The 6,141-nt window shown below is 34.8% G+C and overlaps 1 protein-coding gene across 2 annotated transcripts in view; it reads right to left on the bottom strand.

Annotated features, from left to right (window-relative positions):
• Positions 1-5,173: 5,173 nt before the first annotated feature.
• LOC123511245 (5'-3' exoribonuclease 2 homolog) overlaps positions 5,174-6,141 on the bottom strand; it is a 51,600-nt gene continuing 50,632 nt past the window's right edge. For both annotated transcript variants that reach the window (XM_045266957.1, XM_045266958.1), the window contains one exon: positions 5,174-6,141. This exon is cut by the window's right edge and continues 1,024 nt beyond it. The gene's annotated coding sequence lies outside the window, so the exon portion shown is untranslated.

Genomic DNA, 6,141 nt, shown 5'->3' with positions numbered 1-6,141 from the left:
ACTGGTGTATTCAAAAGCCTATCGGCTTGCGTGATACGGCAGGGCTTTCAAACTGGGAAGAAATTACCTGGATAAAATTTTGTTAAAGTGAGTTTGGTGTTTGTTAATGAGCAGATGGTAGTAAAACAAAACCTTCATTGTAGCGAAATTTCGTTGTGTGAACCTTCATTAAGTGGGGTTTGCCTGTATATATATATATATATATATATATATATATATATATATATATATATATATATATATATATATATATATATATATATATATATATATATATATATATATATATATATATATATATATATATATATATATTCTTTATCCGGTAAATTCACAGTTATGGTATTTGGAAATTACTACCCTCGATTCGATATGTGGTAAGAAAAATTCAGATACGATATCCGCTCATGTCATCTGAGAGGGCCCAGCGCGGGGGAGCAGGGGTGATGACGTCATCCACGCCACACCTCCCCGCCACTCACAGTACTGACTTTAACTTGACCACCCTTGGAGCCTGTTATCTACCCCCTTTTTTTTTACTGCATTACATATTACTTACATGCATTACTAATTAGATGAATAAATGGAAAATTAAAGGGTCTATTTTAAGCACAAATATATTCATAATAATTGTGGCAAACATTTAAAGCCAGCGGCGAACCATGCAGCAACTGATAAAGGACACAGATGGGCCTGGCAAGCCCACTATCAGTGAATGGTGGAAGTCGTATAACATCAAACACGCCTTAGATAGCATCAAGTCATTTTGGGACGAAAAGAAGACGTCTACCATGAACTTGGCGTGCCACTCACAGTACTGACTTTAACTTGACCACCCTTGGAGCCTATTATCTCTTCCCCTCTGCCCTTTTTTAACTGCATTACATATTATTTACATGCATTACTAATTAGATGAATAAATGGAATATTAAAGGGTCTATTGTAAGCACAAATATATTCATAATAATCATGGCAAACACTAAAAGCCTACTACCAGCGGCGAACCATGCAACAACTGATAAAGGGCACAGATGGGCCTGTCAAGCCTGCTATCAGTGAATGGTGGAGGTCGTATAACATCAAGCATGCCTTAGATAACATCGTCATCTTGGGATGAAGTGAAGACGTCTACCATGAACTTGGCATGGAATAAAGTATGGCCAGAATGCACGCATGACTTACCAGGTTTGCTGAAGACATCGGTGTAATCAGAAATTACTTAGTAAATCTGTGCCATAGGGCTGGCTTCGATGAAGTTGATGATGATGATGATGATGATCAAGATCTTTTGGAAAGCCATGCTGAATCTCTCAAATGATGAACTTAAGAGCTAGACAAGGCATCACAGGAGGCAGAAAAAGAGGGAGACGAGGAAGAAGAACCTGTGTGGCCTGGACATCAAAACTCTTAGAGAATGTCTCGGTGGTATCGAAAAAGCTCTGGAAACCCTGAAGGAACGTGACCCAAATCCTGCCAGGAGTTGCAAAGTGGCTCATGACGTAGAAAAAAGTGTCAAAATTTATCAAGAAATCTATGATGAAAAAACAAAACTAAACAGTCCTCCATTTACTCGTTCTTCAAGCCAGTCAGATATGCCGTCCCTATCACACCTGCCGACCCTGCTACAGCTGGCCCTTCCTCAATATCCTCTTTCTTCAAACCATTGAAACGTGCCGACCCTGCTACAGCTGGCCCTTCTGCATCTGCTTCAGACAGTGCAGACGATGACGTCTTATCCTTGTCTGCCCACTCGGCGGAAGATAAGTAAGGGCTGAAATCCCTACTGTCCCTTAGTCTCGGGAAGGACATCATCTGATAGAATGAATACATGGCAATTGAAAGATAAATAAAAACATTTTCTGTTAATTTCTTTTGTGCAGTACTTTGCTTTTTTTTTTTTTTTTATTATTATTTTCATGTATTTTAATTTCTGTAGGGGTGACTTTTGACGTGCTGGAACGCATTCCCTATTATTACATGTTATAATGGGTTAGGTATACGGTAAATTCGATATGCAGTAAGGTTTTCAGGAACGCATATGTACTGTGTAACGAGGACTTTATATATATATATATATATATATATATATATATATATATATATATATATATATATATATATAGAGAGAGAGAGAGAGAGAGAGAGAGAGAGAGAGAGAGAGATACATACATATATACAGGTAACTCGATTTATGCGTTTTTGTTATAACTCGACCGAAAAAATATTATAATTTAATTTAATTTGCGTGATCGGTTTGCCTATACATGATTTGGCCCAGCCGCATTTTCAGACTGAGCGCCAGACCCAATTTCAAACTGCGCGCCAGAGAGTTTTGCGGCTGGCCAATAGGTGGGAGCTCCGCTCTTCTCGTGCCTCATTTGATGTCTGCCAGCACTGAGTACAGACGCAATCTCTTCAATCTGCCTATAATTCACCAAGATGGCTGCAAAACTTCCTTCATCTTCTTCTGCATGTGGGGTTATTTTTGATAAGTGGATTTTTTATAAAGTGGTAAAGCTCAGAGGAAGATGGTGACTGACTGTGGTGTGAGTGGTGAAGGCAGTGACACAGTGAGTGTTGTGTTTACGAATTCTTTGTTTTGTTTTCTCTTATTTTTTGCTTTCTCTTATCATTTCTTGCTTTTTCCTTTACTTTAAATACATTTCTAGTATGTAGAATGGTAAATAATAAGAACATGTTAATTTTGCCAAGAGTTTTGAACAAATTTTTTGGGACCACATCCCGCATCCCAGTATTATCTATTGTTTCTTATGAGAATTACATGTTTGTTTTATGCAAATTTTGATATATGTGATGTCTCTTGGAATGTATCTATCGCGTAAATCGAGCTATCGCAGATATATATATATATATATATATATATATATATATATATATATATATATATATATATATACATATATATATATGTACATGAGTTTCTTCAGATATTGTTAGTGGCAAAAGCACGTTCTAAGTGGAAAATGTTCTATACACACAGGCATTTTGAAGACTTGTTTGGCCATGGGATGAACTTTGAGTGTGTTGGGGCAACAGTATAATGGTCAGGCAAGGCAGGTGTTTACGTTGCAGAAACACCATGTGATCATACTCCACCTTACTTGTGTGGAATTTCTTTCTTTCTTTCTTTTTTTTTATTACCTATTTAATTTGTTGTTTTATTACAGCCATTATCGTGTAATATTCATTGGTAATCACTTGCCCCACAATATTATTTGTCTCGTTCCACATACTGTAATACCATACCCTAAAACTTGTAGAAATGAGGACTGAATAACTAACAAAACTTGTCACACCCTCCCCCTCCCCACCATACTCAAATTTCACTCCCAAGGTTAAACAAGCCTTTAAAATGCATGTGTGTATGGAACATTACATACTGAGAATAAACTGCACTTTTTCCTCTAGCATTACTGGCAGAAACTTGTTACACTCGGTATGTGTATGTCTGGGTGTGGGTTTATAAATGTGCTTCATGAATTTGACTTCTTATGGAGTTTGTCTCCTCCTTGAAGACTTTTCTGTCTGATGAACTCTCTCAGATCACAGTATGTCTATGTCAATCTAATATGACTATTTAAGAGCCTTCTAAACTTGAACCAAGTAATTTTTTTTTTTTTTTTTTTTTTCTAGGAATACAGCATGCACAAGGCATTCCTAAGCTAGAGGGTAATGTCCAGACATTTGGGAGGGATGATCTTTAAAGCTCTCAACACTGTGTCGGTGGAAAGGAAAGTCATGAGAAATATTAAAGGGGTAAGTACATGGTTTATTTCTTTCCAGTGATTTGTGAAAAAGAGTTAGATTTATAGTAGTATCTTCCCATGACAAATATTGATATGTATAGATATGTCATGTAAAATTTCTCACTTTGCATGTAGTGATTATGTTAATATAATGAGATGTACTTTTACATATATTGAATTGCCCCCTGTATGAGATTAATGGAGACTAGGAAAGATGCAGTCCAGTGCTTAAATAATCTTGTTTATATAAATAAAAAATAAATAAAAAAAATATGTAGTAGCAGAAATAAATGTTTCTCTCCTCCATGGTAACTTGAACATTTATCTTAAACTTTGATTTGGGGCAGAGGAAGAAATCAAAGGGAGGTAAAATCCAGCTGAGATAAGATGGGAAATGATGATTGTGTAGGTAAAGTGATAGTACACTTCATTACATTATATTGAGATAAGTGTCTGAAGTATAGTAGCATATGTTCAAACAAAATGTGTGTGTTCCATAAAGTGTTTCAGTAATCTTTTGACAAGGTTAGCAGCTTCCTTGGTGGTGAAAAAAATAATTGTGACAAGTTGTTACAATTGCCTTTGACATTTTCAGGGATTACTTTACAGAGGATTGTTCTAAAGTCCGATGTTTTGCTTTCCTTGAAATGATTGTCCACATTGCCATTTTGTTGCCTTTGACCTTTTAGTTTCTGATGCTGAATTCCTGAGTTATTCTTTCATTAAAAATTCCCAGACATCATAAGTGAGTTTTCTCATGTAGTCAGATACTGATATGTAATACAAATTGCCACTTGTCATGCAAACTAAATAGCTAATATTGATCTCTTTACATAAATCATCATAATCCATCATACTTTGTTTATTAAACAGTGGGAAGTTTTTTTATTGCACCTTGTATGACATGGTGAGTACAGTGGAACCCTGCTATTCATACACAATCCATTCCAGGCGGCTATACGAATTGTGATTTGCACAAATTTTTTTTTTTTTTTCTGTAAGTAATGTAAACTGGATTCCAGACCTGCAAATTATTGCTTTCTCACTAGGTATTTTCAATAAAATAAGAAGGATAACAACAAAGAGGCACAAAGTTTCACAAAGCTTGTGTGAATGATGCTTTCCATTTGGAAGCTAGTGCAAGATTGACCTGAAGCGAACACATAGCATAGTCAGTAACACAGCAACTCTGTATGAATTGCAGTACATACAAATGATTAGTTAAATTTTACATGCAAAAAAATTGGACACATGACAAGTTATACAATCAATATGTGGTTCCACTGTATGTAAATTTGACTGAATTCTTAAAGGAGAAAAAAGTCCCAGAGAAGCTTCCTCATTCCTAATTTGTCATCCTATGTCAGACCTATGTTTCATGTTATGGTGTTAAAGGCAGAAACTAATGACAGAAAGAATACACTTTATTATATTTACAAAGCTTTGTACTGATTGTTTTCACAAAGACAGGTTTTTATAATTTACCCTGACAGTTATCCATTAAGCCCACTTATTGGTCAGTAGTGCAGTAACTCGAACGTGTTCCCTATTTAGTATTAAAAACTTTAAGCTTTGTAAAGATATATTCCTTCAATTTTCTTCTAATTTTTTTTTTTTTTAGTTTATATTCAGCCATAAATAATGTGGTTAAACAGGAAATCCCACATACAAAATATAGCTTTCACAATTTGAAATTTTTAATCAAAACTAAAGCATATACTTGGGCAACATTGTACCAGTAACTTAACATTTATTATAAATCAAAGTGGTGCTTTATACTTGTATTGTAAAAAATAATGAGACATTTACCCTGGTAGTCAACTACACAATGTGGCACAATTAATTTTTGCCCTATCCTTTGTACGCTCCATTTTTATTGTGTATGAAATTCAAAAATCTTCCTTCTTACCAAGTAAAATTCAAAAGACTAGCATCTCTAAAGATAAAATATATTTCAAGTTTAACAGAAAGAAACATTTAGATTAAGACTAAAACTTTAAATTGATCATATGAATTTGAAAGAAATGTCTGTTATTATTTCCCAAGGATTTAATTGACATCAATACAACTACAAGGTGAAATACATCACTTTCACCGTAAAACTGAATTTCTAAATGATTACAAAAAAAAAATGTTACACTGAAAAAGTATTAAAAAAAAATTTCTTCCCCTCTCTCTCTCCACTTAGTGCTTCATGGGCAGTGTTTACTATTTGTTAATCTCCCACACAGCACTAACTACAGCCCAAGACCATTTTCCTAAGAATCAAACTATTGATTGGTACATTCATTTACAAGTTTCACACTCATTACAGCTTATCTTGACTTCACATAGATTTAGTAGATTTTCTTACATAAAGTCATCAGTACCCTGC

The sequence above is a fragment of the Portunus trituberculatus genome, chromosome 31, assembly GCF_017591435.1.
Source record: "Portunus trituberculatus isolate SZX2019 chromosome 31, ASM1759143v1, whole genome shotgun sequence".
Classification (NCBI taxonomy): Eukaryota; Metazoa; Arthropoda; class Malacostraca; order Decapoda; family Portunidae; genus Portunus; species Portunus trituberculatus.
The sequence above is the reverse complement of the archived record's forward strand: the minus strand, read 5'-3'. Positions and strand labels throughout refer to the sequence as shown.